At 45.4% G+C, this 15,070-nt stretch overlaps 1 protein-coding gene across 3 annotated transcripts in view; it reads left to right on the top strand.

Annotated features, from left to right (window-relative positions):
• The window catches only part of LOC146074104 (syncytin-1-like), a 124,317-nt gene that overhangs the window by 101,189 nt on the left and 8,058 nt on the right, over positions 1-15,070 (top strand). The window lies entirely within an intron of this gene.

The following is a 15,070-nucleotide window of genomic DNA, read 5'->3' as shown; positions in this document are numbered from 1 at the left end:
CTCTATATGATGATGTCCGGGCAGGGTTTCCTGAGAGGCAGACTCTGCACTCTCCTGCTGCGACTCCCTCCCAATCCCCGTACCTCCGCCGGTGGGGTCAGCACGGCATCAGCGGCAGGAAGTTACATCCATGGCCCTGGCTGCTTACAGCCGCTCCTCCCTCCTGGAATGAGGAAACAGGAGCACCCCTAGCAGCAAGTGAGAACCGTAAGTGCACCTGCAGGTGGTGGCTGGGAAGCGGGGGAGGGGTACATGTAGCTCATTGCCATGTAGTGTAGTTACTGCTCATATACTGCCCATGATAGAGCCTCTTGGCAGGGGGGGGGGGGGGGTCGAGTAGTGGGGCTATTGATATGGACCCTAATTGAGAGTGTGTGGGGGGGGGACATTGCTGCACTATATGAGGTGGTCATGCCATGTATGTACAGGGAATCAGTGTATGTATGTATGTATGTATGTATGTATGAGGGAGACAGTGTATGTATGTATGTATGTATGAGGGAGACAGTGTATGTATGTATGTATGTATGAGGGAGACAGTGTATGTATGTATGTATGTATGTATGTATGTATGAGGGAGACAGTGTATGTATGTATGTATGTATGAGGGAGACAGTGTATGTATGTACAGGGAATCAGTGTATGTATGTATGTATGTATGTATGTATGTATGAGGGAGACAGTGTATGTATGTATGTATGAGGGAGTCGAGACAGTGAGTGTATGTATGTATGTATGTATGTATGAGGGAGACAGTGTATATATGTACAGGGAATCAGTGTATGTATGTATGTATGTATGTATGAGGAAGACAGTGTATATATGTACAGGGAATCAGTGTATGTATGTATGTATGTATGTATGTATGAGGGAGACAGTGTATGTATGTATGTATGTATGTATGTATGAGGGAGGCAGTGAATGTATGTATGTATGAGGGAGACAGTGTATGTATGTATGTATGAGGGAGACAGTGTATGTATGTATGTATGTATGAGGGAGGCAGTGAATGTATGTATGTATGTATGTATGTATGAGGGAGACAGTGTATGTATGTATGTATGTATGTATGAGGGAGGCAGTGAATGTATGTATGTATGTTTGTATGTATGAGGGAGGCAGTGAATGTATGTATGTAGGTATGATGGAGACAGTGTATGTATGTATGTATTGTATGTATGTATGTATGTATGAGGGAGACAGTGTATGTATGTATGTATTTATGAGGGAGGCAGTGAATGTAGTTATGAGTAAGGCAGCATATGTAATGTTTGTATGTAATGTGAGACCCCACTCCTACCAATCTCTTTCTCTCTCCCTCCCTTGTGCACTCTCTCTCACTTCTCACATCCCTCCCTCTGGAGAGATGCCGGCGGCTCACATGCTGACAGCCACACACTCAGCTGGGCTCACTCACCCCAAGCCCTGACCCCATCCCCCATTAATGGAGACCAACCGGGTCATCACTAATCTGTCACTGCCAGCCCCGGGTACATGCAGTATTATTCCCGGCCCCCCAGCACCTGCATATATATATATATATAAATTTTTATATAGGGGGGCGGGGGGGGCGCCACAAAATGTTATGGCAGGGGGGAGCAAAATTTATAGTTACGCCACTGCTTACAAGGTTGATTACAGCAAGGGATAGGTCAGCACCACCAGCTGCATCAGGTGGGCTCTGTGTATTAGGCTAAATGTGGGTGGAAACAGATGGTATAGCTAAATAATTTGTTTATGAGTACACTTACAGCAAAGGTACATGTTGGAATACAGGGCACATGTGCTTACCAGAAAATTAACGCCTGATGATTTGTGTACGCACCTGATTCCCCCTCTGCGTACCCCTCTGCGTACCCCTCACTACCCGAGGTGTGGTAGGTTGGGCTTCCTGCAGGACTGCTGCAAGTTCCTCCTCCACATAGGCAGGTTGGGACAGGGCTAACATGCAGTGTAACACGCAGCAAGCCTGGACGATCATTACTACTTTTGCAGGGTGGTAAAGCAGCGTACCCGATGACCGGTCCAAACACCGGAATCTACTTTTCAATACGCCAAATGTACGCTCCACCACATTGCGGGTTGCAATATGGGATTCATTATACCGGTGCTGTGCAGGGCCCTCTGGGGAGCGCAAAGGTGTCATGAGCCAGGAAACACACCCATATCCTGAGTCACCTAAAACACAGATAGGAAGTTATTGCCTTATATGGTAAGGTATGTGCATTGTGCAAACAGGAGACACTGGGACAAGAGCAATATGCTTGTGAAACTGGAAACACACACATTTTAACAGGTACAAATAAGGACAGAGAGGGTAATATGTAAAAATGTACTTACCAAGTAGCCAGCCCTCTGGCATTTGTTGTTGGTTGAATCGGTTGCAGAGGGCTGAGTGCCTCAGAATATAGGCGTCATGGCAGTTCCCAGGGAAGCCTGCTACAACAGTAAGGATTTTGAGATGAGCATCACATACCACCTGAACGTTCAAAGAGTGCCGCCCACGCCGATTGACATAGACGTATCCCCGCACGTGCGGTGCCCTAATACCAATGTGTGTGCAGTCTATAGCTCCCAGCACGTGAGGAAATGCTGAGAGTCTATAGAAAGCCACCTTGTGGTCCTGCCACTCCAACTCAGAACGTGGGAATCTGATGTATGTCCGCCACAACTTCTTTAAAGCAAGTAACACTTGAGTAAAATGCTTAGAGAAAGTGGGCTGTGATACCCCCAAGGACCATGAGGTCACAGACTGAGTGGAGCCTGTGGCCAAATAGTAGAGAGTACACATTAATTTCTGCAGCCTAGACACTGCATAGTTGCCTCCCCCGAAAGGGTCCAAATCATGTCTCACCTGCTCATATAAGTCCAACAGGTTATTGCGGTTCAGCCTAAACATCCCCACAACCTGTTGATCCGATAGGGAGTCCAGGTACAGCCGAGCACGATACATACGTGGGGTATGGAGTAGTCGGGGGGCTACCTGGATCTGGTATGCAGCTTCCTCCCTCCTGCGCAGCTCCTCCAAATGGGCCACATCACAAATCAGCAACTCCAAACCACTCTGCAAAATCTCCATGTCTCAAACACTCACAGGTGTCCTTAATGATGTTGGGGTATATGTAGGCGTGTTTCTGAGTGAAATTGAGTGCACCTGTGTTGAAATTAACCATTTGTGCACTTGACCAAAGTGAGTTCTGGGCCAAATCGCCCAACAGAACCTGGTCTGAAAAAAGTGTGATTATTAGACACCTTAAAAGTGCGATTTGCGAAAACGCATCCCATTAAATAAGCGATTTGTATACTTTTCTGTACGAAAACATCTGGATGCGATAAAAATGTGATTTTTTTCACACACTTTTGGTCCGCATGAGTTATCGCACATAATATGCGATATCCGTCCCTTAGCGCATCCTATTAAATATGCGATTTCAAGGAAAAATGCGATGTCGCCATTTTTTTTAATATACGCCAAAAAACACAAATCTCATCCCATAGAATGTCACCCTGAGTGTTTATATATATATATATATATATATATATATATATATATATATACATATACAGTATATCATAAAGCAGACATATGCAAATAAATAGCATAGGTATTTATATGAAATATCCCTTTTATGATACACAAAACGTCATTGTGAAAACTTGCTTCTCTATTTGTCAACAGAGATTGTTGCTAGAGGTTGTCTTGCACGAGAAGAATGTGAACTCATAGACACACATTCATATATGTATATACTGTACACATTCAGAAATTGGCGCCATGGCTCCCAAATCGGTGTCCAATGGGAAACAGTGCTTGCCTCATCGTACTCGGGCCCAACCCCAGCATTTGACATCAGACAAGAGACCAGGGAAGTGCGGCAGGGAAGGCGCGCCGAAGACAATCTGGAGAAAGCAGCTCCAGACAACAACAGTTCCAGTGGCCACGGACAAGGTCAGAAGATGCCGGATCAAGACAAAAGATGCCTGTTGCTGCCTAGAGTAAGACAATATGAGGCACCGACATTGGCCAGGACTGACCAGTGGCCAGAGAAAGAAGCGGAGGACCAGAGAGGCCTGCTGGGATGGAAAGCAGTAGAGCTGATGAAGCAACCTATCCCCCCCACCCAGCAGCCTCTTCCAATGAAAGGTAGGCGGCCCTGAGCCATCTACCTCCACTCCCTCCCTAGACCACCGGGTGTTATGGCGCTAGGCCCACATGGTACATTAATTGGGACCTCTTGGTGTGTAGCCACATTAGTTGGGCCCCCTTGGCCCAGGGTGCAGTATTGTCAGGTACAAGGTCTGGGGCATAGATGGGCACCATGCCCATGGGCAAATAACTTGGCACCAAGCCTGAGACAGTTAGAAGGTTGTGTAACCTTCCCATCTGCTTATATAAACAGGTGACTTTGGGCATTAGGCTCCATTCACCTCATTCTGGCCCTGTAGGTGGGCACTAGGGCAGAGGCTGCAAATCAGGAATTAAGCCTCCAGGTAATAAGTGGGTGTATTTGTGCACAGGGTGTTCAGCTGTCACCTTTTCCAGCTGCACAGCCTGTAACCAGGGTGTATTTGTTGGAAGGGGGACAGGTTATGCAGCTGTCACCTTTCCTAGCTGCACAGCCTGTAACCAGGGTGTACTTTTTGGAAGGGGGACAGGTTATGCAGCTGTCATCTTTTCCAGCTGCACAGCCTGATTGACCTATGGTCAGCAGGTGGAGTGGTTCAGTCCTTCTGTAGGTAGTTGGGATTAGAGGTGAACAAGCTGTACAGCGGTCACCTCTCCGGTAAGTTCTCCAAAGTAGGAATAGTGGTAGCATCCAGGGGCTGGCCAGCTCTGGGTAGGGAGGTGTAATAGCAGGGAAGAGACAGAGATTTTAAGGGCAGTCCCGTCACCTGTACTTGCACTGACATTTATACTGTATGTTGTTTTCCATGCAGTGCACAGTTTGTTTAGACGTGTTGAAGTTTGTGCCATACCACACACATTGTCAGTTTTAAGGCTTTGTGTTGTATTTCGGGTAGTTGTGTGACACACTAGGTAGCGTTTGGCCGTGCTGGGCAGTATTGTCTTGACTCCTTACAGGGACCTGTAAGTGGAGGTGTGGAAGAAGTGCAAATTAAGTTTCTGTGAGTATAATATCTGTCCGTCTTTATGTGTGTGTCTGTCTACCTATCTCCCTTACTACTCGGCAGACAGTGTTCCTTGCACTCTGGTGCAAGGTTTAGTTTTTGCCTGGTGTGTAAATGCCAATAGGTGTTTACTCGGGCTCTGAGGCCAAGAATGCTGGAGGTGACCTTCACGTAAGCCCAAAGCAGGTTTTGTAGGTATGTTGCAGGAGCCATCGGTCTGCGCTCAGGAAGAATTGTACTTACCTCCTCTCCTTCCTCAAAGATACTCATGTCCGGGTGCAGGCAAATTACCAGCACTGTTGGTTTATTACGGCCTGAAGGTGAGAGGCTACTGCGCTAGGTAAGAGGTCCAGCTACACCTGCACGCAGCAGGAACCACACTGCACCATGCCTCCCACATCCACACAGCAGACCATGCCTGACACTCACCTTATACCCCTACCCCAGGAGAGGACTGTAAAGTTCAAATCTGTCGATGGGTAGAGGCATGGTGGAATGATAAATCATCACTCCTCTATTCAAAGCTGAGATTTACAGTATACACAGTGGGAGCAGGCTACACTTCTTCTTTTCCTCCCACACAAAATATACATTAGGTTAATTGACTCCTGAAAGAGATGTGTGAGTGTGTGCATGTACACGTGTTTAGGGAAGACTAGATGGGCCAAGTGGTTCTTATCTGCCTTCAACCTCTATGTTTCTGTGTTACTGTGCTCTCAGAAATGCTTTTCTGCATTCCACTGTTGTAATGAGTGATTGTATGAGCTACTGTCACCTTCCTCTCAGTGTAATCCAGTCTGGTCATTCTACTCTGACCTATAAGTGGGTTCATTGCTAGTTTACACTAGTTTATCTTCCATTTCAGAACGCCTTACTTTCCTCAGTTTTGTAGGAGGTGGCATTCTTCATAGATTTATTGAGATTATATATATATATATATATATATATAGATGAAACTTGTGGTGCGGCACTCGGCTATGATAGAAAATCACGACAGTACAGTGTCGGTTTTGTACATCAAAGTTTCAGTGCTCTTTAATATCGGCACTATCGTCAAGATAGTGCCGATATTAAAGAGCACTGAAACATTGATGTACAAAACAGACACTGTACTGTCGTGATTTTCTATCATAGCCGAGTGCCGCACCACAAGTTTCATCTACAATCGCTTCACTAAGCTGTGAACGCACTGGTGACAGTTACTGACCCATCCAGCGTGGAGTGCCGGTCCTACAAGCCATATCTATATATATATATATATATATATATATATATATATATATATATATATATATATATATATATATAGATATATCTCATCTATGTCTAATGTCCATGAGTCTCTGAAACGCTGCCATCTGCTGGCAGAGAGTTATACTACATCCGTTTCTTACACATGCAGAAACACAGAAGGTAGCAGTCTAGCTATCGAAGCTTTTGCTTCGATTGGGCTTACTAGTGTGTGTGTGTGTGTGTGTGTGTGTGTATGTATGTGTATATATATATATATATATATATATATATATATATATATATAGCAGAGTGTAGGTGCGGCATTCAAAGGCTTAATAGAAATATACACACAACAAGATATTTAGCTTCTATGTTTCAGTTTTTATTCAAAAACGCATCATCAGTAATTCCTTGTCTTTTACATTTTCCTTGTTATGTGTTACCTTTCCTCTGAAAGCTATGATTGCTTACTGTGGAATTGTATGATCTCCAGGATGATAACACTGCATAGAATTCATTCTGGATAGTTAGTAGCTTTGGCTAAATAAGCATGATGCTCACATGTGCCAAGGAACTACTGCACGAATGATAACACATCACCAGAGTATTTATATTTATTTAGAGTCTTTCTAAAACTAGATTTTGCTAAATAATTTAATATACAATAATAGTAGATGTAAAGAGTTGACATTATTTTATCTGTAAACAAGAGAGCGGTAACATTCTGTAGGTTTAGATTTTCTCTGAATTTTTTTCATAAAACAGGATGGAAATGCTATATCAATGAGGACTGGGCTTGATTCATATGAAAAAGACAATATTTATGCTAGCAGAGCAATTGTTATCTATTGTGCATGCGATAATGCTGCATTGCTGCACTGTGAATGCACAGCAATTTATTTGCAATGCTGCTCACACATCAGTAGCCAGCATTCGAGGGAAGTAATGATGGTGGTCAGACAAACACAGAAGCTTTGGGACTGTGGGAATACCATGTCATGGGTGTGCATATATTAGCCTCTGCAATCTCTCCCGCAGCTTAAGAGCTTTCTGTTTGTCAGGGGAGGAGAAAGGGGAACCTCTCATCAGCTCTGCACAGTGAGCGTTCTGATTGGTTGCACCTAATGTCCAAGAAAGCCCAGCCTGGTTTACTCCACCAAATTATCGGCGGGGGGCACTTATATTGTAGCTATGCCTCTGCATCCAATACTGCTGATCGGGCAGTCTAGTGGCAGACACTTACCCTGCAGCTGCAGATATTAGTAGCCACTGGGGAAATATAGTAAAGCCCCTCTTACTGTGCTTCCCTTTTCCAAACCTCCTGTGGCTGCAGAGAGAAACAGCTGCTGGAAAAATGTGGGATGTTCTTAACATAAGTCTGTCATAAAAACGCAACAATTTTGGAACAGTTTTTTAAAATATATTAACCAGCTTCTGATTGCACAGGGATATATAGAGCACATGTGGGGCTCATCTCCATGAGTGCATTTTAGGGGCAGCCTGGCTAACCAATCAGGAGGAGGCTGTGTTGAAGCTATGTGAGTGTGGCGGGGGGCTGGGCAACCACCCTGTGTGCATTCCTATTAACCTGCCACTGTTGCTGAGACCTACAAAAGCAAAAGCCCACTTTTTCTCTGATAATGGTCAGTCCAACTAATGGTGCACAGTCTTTATGGGTGATGGGTGCCAGAAAAGACAATTTTGAGAAGGCAGGATGGCTCCGGCCAAGGAGCATGCTGGGAGGGATCCATGATGGATCCCTCTGACAGCTCTGTTGAGAGAAGCCTCTAGGCTTCTATAGAGTATCACCAGCAAAGCTGGTGATTGCCTCTGCAGAGGTGCCCTGACTGAGGGGCTTTACTGCATATGAAAATGTGGGACAAACCCCGATAACATGGTTTTTACCAGATTTTTGCTTTAGAGCATCCCGCCCTTAGACCAGGGAGTACATTCGGTTTTTGAGACAATGAACAGTGCAGTGTAAAACTCTTCCAGTTACTACAATGACATATAGAAATGTGCCCTCCCCCAGGAGACTCCCTCCCCCTACCCTCCCCTATTCCTTAGTTTCTCTCCTTTCAATAATCTTCATATTTTTTCTTTGAAGTTTTGCCTTTAAAGTTGTAAACAATGTTTGCACTGCATCTGACAGAATACTTTATTATTACAGGTTGACTTGGTCGACAGGGACTTATTTGTGTGGCTTACTGTATGTCTATGTGGACTTATGTCGACATGGACACCGTATACAGATGGGGCTGGCTTAATCTTTGCAGGGCTGGTGCACCAGGGGGCGCGCACGCACGAGACGCTTGCTCGCCCCCTGGGCAACAGAGCCTTCCTCCAGTCCCCGCCGCCTCCCCCACCATCGCCGACCGTTGCCCTTGCCACCCCGAGGCCCCCCTAACCCTACCCGTCTCCCTGAAGCGGAGACGGGCAGGGACACGCAGCGTCCCCACCGAGAGACTGGGACGCGCGTGTGAGTAAAACGCACACACGTACCAGTTCAGTGAAGCCCCTGCCCAGCGGGGAGGGTCTGGCGAGCCCCGGCCAAGGATGGCAGGGGCTCTATCTGTAAGTGTACCATGTCTCGCATTGCTCGCTTTATCATACCCTTCAAATGTACAGATTTAACTGGTACAGTACAGTTTTTTTAATGGTCTGTACCGGCTAAATCTAACTGTACCGAATGTACCGTTTTTCTGTAGCCAGTTCCTCCGACTCTGGGAGTTGTAGTTTTCTATTTGTAGTTTCACAATTCAGTACTGTTAGCTGCACTTCCGGCAGCGTTAGCTGAAAGGGAGAGTGGCTGGCCAAGAAGACTTCATCTCCCATGGTGCCCAGCAGGGGGACTCAGTGGGCCCGCCTCCTCCTGCTCACACACATGCACACGGCAGAGATGCAGGGAATGACAGACGCCACCTGATTAGTGAGGGAATGCCAGCCCTCCAACTAGCGCAGCGGCACATGGCCGGAGGACTGATTCTGAGCTGAACTGCTGGAAAAGGTAGGCAGCAGCAGTAGCACAGCATCAGCATGTGTGGGGGTGGAGCTGGGTATTTGTATGTGTTAAACTCCATTTTCTAGAGTGGTGGGAGTCCTCTTAAAAAAAATGCACAGTACACACTCGGAAAGGGGGGTGACCACTATGGTTACCACCTTTCCCCTTTAATTCCGGACACATATTAATTACACAGGTTCAGTGGCTGGCTGACTTCAAGACTCCATATCACCTGGTTTTAAACTTCCACAGAACCTGTGTAATTAATATGTGTCCGGAATTAAAGGGGAAAGGTGGTAACCCTAGTGACCACACCCACTTTAATTGTGACCATGCCTACTTCACACATGGCCACCCCCCCTTCCCGAATGTGTACCGATTTCTGCCCTTCAGATGTTGGAGGGTATGCTTCATTTTATTCTCCCTCCATGCCCTAGTCAACCATGTCGACCTTTTTCATGTTGACCTTTGGCATGTCAATCTAAAGTACCTGTCGACCTATAGTCCATGTTGACCTTTATAGGTATCGACCTATGGCCTGACGACCTTAGGGTGTCAACACAATGACCAAATGTAAGTCGACCCAATGACCATATCACCTTCTAATAAATTGCTCTAATATGCTTAGTGAACTATGGACTAGTTAATTTGCATTGTGGGTGTTTGTCAGTTATTGCAGCATATTATTTCATTTGCTATGAGGCTGTTACTTAGAATTGACCTTCATACAGTATAATAGTAGCAGCAGAGTGCAAAAACATCGAGACAAAATGTTAGCTAATCAGGCTTAGAACAAATGCCAAAAAGGGTAAATAAAATCCATAAACACTTCCACAAACAAACAACCAAATGTAACCTTTCATTGGCCTTTTATATCAAAATGACAAAACCTTAAGCTTCCCAGATGGTACATGAAGTACATGAAGTAGTTTAATAAAAGCTTTATCTCTTCCACAATAAAACAAAGCTTTTTAAATAACAGAAAACCCACACAGCTTGTTATTATGATCTATACAAGGCAATAAGCAAGTTCTCATTATGAAATCTGTGCTGGAACATAAACTGTTACTATGGGATTTATTTCCCAGACATCTCAGTTACTAACTTGCTATTGGTATTTGACCTTTTGGCCAGTATCCAATTACTTGTGATCCTTTATCGGCTGATAAAAATGGCCTGATAGCAAGATTTTTGTCCGATTGTCACTATCATGTTGTCCAATTACAGGCTATTTTTATTTGCCGAAAATGGACCAGTGATCATGTGTGGGATCCCGGATAAATTCTCAAACCCATGTGTTATCTCGTAGCTGCTGATCACAGATTATGTAATGGGTGCCTGACTAAATGTTATAATGTCACCATTTACATTGGTGACATTATACAGAAGAGAGGTAATAGTATATAGTGTGGTTACAATGAGTTTTATGCAGTATGGGATTACTTGGTTAGTAGCACTCCACGCAGGTGAGTCTTTTTTTCTGCTTAAAGGAGTATTTACCAATAATGCAAAAAAGAAAAGATTCACATGACTTTTGCAGCCAGTTGATCAATATTGGTTCCAATGTCTTTACCGCAAATACTGCTCTTTTTCTGATAAACTGATTCTTTTTCATGTACGTTTTTTTTTTTTTTTGTACGGTCATGTACATATTTTATGTCAAAATAAACAAAAAGTGACTTTTGCCTGTTTCTCTGTCTCTGTTGTTTCTTGTGTCTGAGGATCTTCTAGAACTAGTCATGGGTTTAGAACTCTGGCTCTTTTGTTCTCAGGACAATACAACATTTGGTATCTCAAATAAGCTTTGTTATTGTTTTTTTTTTTTTTTTAAATGAGTCATATTACTTGATTATGGGCTTTGTTTAATTCAAGTTACTACACTATCAGTGCTCGCCCACTTCTTTTTTCATTATGTGTTTAACTAGCTGCAATGTGGCTAAAAACCTTGCAGGGATTGCAGTGGTTCCATCTCAGTTGTTTTGAATAAAGAATTACTTGTATTGTCTAAATGTGAGGAACACACATTTATATGATTTTTTTTGTGCTAATTACATATAACTAAAAACAACAAAGGAGGAACCCAAACTGGATTCTCACCTCTGTAAACAGTCTCCAACCCCCTTATGGTCCATGCAGTATAGATGGTGTAATAATGGTTAGCATCACTGCCTCACAGCACTGAGGTCATGGGTCCGATTCCCACTATGGCTCTATATGTGCAGCATTTGTATATTCTCCCCATACTTGTGTGGGTTTCCTCCGGGTACTCTGGTTTCCTCCATTCCAAATATATACTGGTAGGCTAATTGGCTCCCAACAAAATTACCCCTAGAATGTCTGTGTGTGCATGTACATGTGGTAGGGAATATAGATTGTAAGCTCCACTGGGGCAGGGACTGGTGTGAATGTTCAAATATTCTCTGTAAAAGCTCTGTGGAGAATGTGTGTGCTGTATAAGAAACTGTTAATAAATAAATACACACTGGGCGATTTTGCCCAGTGTGTATGGGGACAGATGATGGGGAAAATCTCTGGGCTGAACATACTGGGCATGGTTTGCCGATTTTGCTGGGGGTGGACAACTTTCCATAGCAGGATGCGATGGAAAGCCGTCCACTCCGTCACTCACCTGCTGCTAATAACAGCAGATGAAAGGCCGGGCCAGTGATGATGCGGGAGTGCGCATCGGTGATCACCGCTCATCGCTGCCCTGTACACACTGGGATTTCAGCTCAAAGTTACCCAGTGTATATGGGCCTTTAGTATTCTGTTCAAATGCCACAAGCTAACATATATACAGATGGGTCAGGTCCCATCCTGGCTGGCGGGTCGCTAGAACGTCCGCGCTGGCGACCCGCCAGCAGCCACGCCAGTGAATACACTGAGACGCGCGTCTCAGTCTCCGTCGCCAGCGCGACGGAAACCCTGTCCGTCTCCGCCTCAGGGAGACGGACAGGGTTAGGGGGGGTTAGGGGGGGATGCGGGCAGGCGGCGGGGACCCCGGGTCACCGCCGGCAAGCCGGCGGGGACCCGGGGGAACGGATGGAAGCGCCGTCGGAAGGGGACGCGCGCGCCTCTCGTGCGCGCGCGTCCCCTTCTCACCATCGCCATGGCGCTGGCGGGGGATGGCGGCTGGCGACGCCAGCGCCATCCCCTGCCAAGATGGGACCTGACCCATCTGTAGCTCTTCACCACTCCCACCCTAATTGAATGCCACCCCACCCTATTACAGTACATCTCAAACCTCACCTCAAACTGTGTGCCCTGGCACCCTGGGGTGCCTTGGAACACATGCAGGGGTGCCTCGGGTTGGTGGTCCAGAAATAATTTGTATTTTAATTGGTCAGTGTAATAGGCAAAACCAATTCTTGTGGCTTCTCATCATAAAATATGTGAACAAACAGAAGCACATCCTGTTCCTCACTAGATAACTGATCCTACTGATCCTACTGATGACATCTAAGCACAATGTACTTAATTTAAAATTTTTTTTAAAAATTCTCACTAAGAAACTTCTGGCATAGGGGTTATTAAACGTGTGTATTTTGCTCTGTACCTGTGTTTGTGTGCATGAGAGTACATCATTTATTTACAGTAAATGCACACAAACACTAGTACAGCGCAAAACAAACTAATAACCTGCAAATAATTAATGACTGTTTGCAATGAACAGTACCCAGGAAATTGCAGCCCCTCTTAAGTCTAAAAGCAGGAGCAGCCACTAGATATGGGGCACTGTGGCATTTTCTGTGATAAATAGGAACACTATGTGGCATTTTTAATGCTTTATATAGAGGCACTGGGGGAAATTTACTAAAGGAAATTTGTAAAAAATTCGTATCCATATTGATAGCATTCGTATCCATATTGATAGCACATCAATACGACTACGAATTGCTGTATTTTCGTGATAGTAAATGTTAAAAATAAGTGTATTTCTGGATACAAATACACCTATTTTTTTACAAATTTCCTTTAGTAAATTTCCCCCACTATGTGGAGTTTTGTGAGATATATGGGTGCATAACATACTGTAAGTTATAACAATATAAAAATAAAGCTAAATATGACTTCTTACTGTTGCTAAACAACCCTATAGGCAATACTTAAAATAGTCCTCTGGCAGACACCTTAATAAAATGTGCTATACGTACCTATGAATGTATTACTATAATACGGAGCTGTACAGTATAACCAAGTTTGGTAATGGGATGGGCTTGGGGTATTGTTTTCATATGGGATAATTTCTGTAATGTGAGTGGTATTGGTAATATCTGTAATATGTTTGGGTTGCTGAAATGTGTGTGTTTTTATATACTCCCCCTCCAACAATGCTGGTCCTCTCCTGGCACACTTATGGGAGTCCCTGTGAACATCACAGGGATTCCCAGTGACCTTGGATTCCCAGTAACACTGAAAATGCTGGGGGGGGGGGGGGGCCTCAAGTGTGGTCTCACCAATGCCTTGTAAAGAGACACTATCACATTAACATCCCTTGAATCCATTCCCAGTGGTGTAACTAAGCCTCCACAGCCCTCGCGGTGGCGGCAGGGTGCCAACGCCACCAGCGCGCAGCCGGAGGCAACAATCCTCTCTGAGCTGCAGCAGCAAAGACCTAGCCATCTCTGGCTGTCTATGTGCGGAGAATCAGTGACCCAACAATTATAAACCCCCAGCCGCATCTTGACCGCCGGCTTCCTGTTGCCGACGCACTGTCACTTGCATGATGAATGCTGCACTGCTGAACACTGCGCCCCCCTCCTCAGCCACCCTACGCTATGAGAATGAACTAACCACTGGTCTGAGATGGATAGGAGGGAGTCCAGTGGTGTCACTAGGGACAGAGCCACACTACACCTGCATCTACGGTCCCCCGGCATTCAGCATGAGTACCTGGCCGGCGTCCCCGGCTTCCTCAACAGCCAGTCAGTCACTTGGTGCAGGGGGAGCATTGCTACAGTACCCTCACACCAGGTAGAGGCATGACTGCGGAATCACACCAGCACCCTGATCCTAGCAGCTGCATCTGGCTCTGAGGGGCTGCTGACTGAGTGTACATGCAGAGCTGCAAAGTATGTAAGCCAGGCAATTAATCTCCCTTTCCCCAGAATACTACCCAACATCTAACTAACCCCCCACATTTCCAGCCCAGTAGTTCCCCACCACCCCAGTGTCTATCAACCTGCTACATTGCCCCCCTTCCCTCCCCAATCAGCCAACATACCCCATCCCACTGCCCCCCTCCACCTATCCCCCAGCGTGCACCAATCACTGCCCCTCAGACATGATTCAGCACAGTGCCTCCCCCCTTTTTAAATTAGTGTTTGCCTTGTTCCACACATTGAAATATATAAATTAAATATAACAGTGGAAATGTTGGCAGTCAGAAAACTGAGGCATTTCATGCAGTTACACACATCCCCCCCCCCCCCCCTGGGAGACCAATAATCTCGGCATGTAATTCACTTCTACAGCCAATTTCACAGCTACTGGACAGTATCCTGCAGCCACTTTTGCCATTATAAAAAACGTTCTTGAAGGACATCACCACTTTTCTTCAGAAGTTGGGGGAATTGGGGAGTGTCCTGCCAGGGGCCCTTCTCTGCTGTCTAGACGTGTGCAGTTTGTACAAGTCGATTCCGCATGAGGGGGGCCTCAGGGCAATGCAATATTTTCTTGCCAAGAATTTGGACCCTGCTCTTTTTG

This window comes from Crinia signifera, chromosome 4, assembly GCF_055691185.1.
Source record: "Crinia signifera chromosome 4, ASM5569118v1, whole genome shotgun sequence".
Taxonomy (NCBI): Eukaryota; Metazoa; Chordata; class Amphibia; order Anura; family Myobatrachidae; genus Crinia; species Crinia signifera.
The sequence above is the reverse complement of the archived record's forward strand: the minus strand, read 5'-3'. Positions and strand labels throughout refer to the sequence as shown.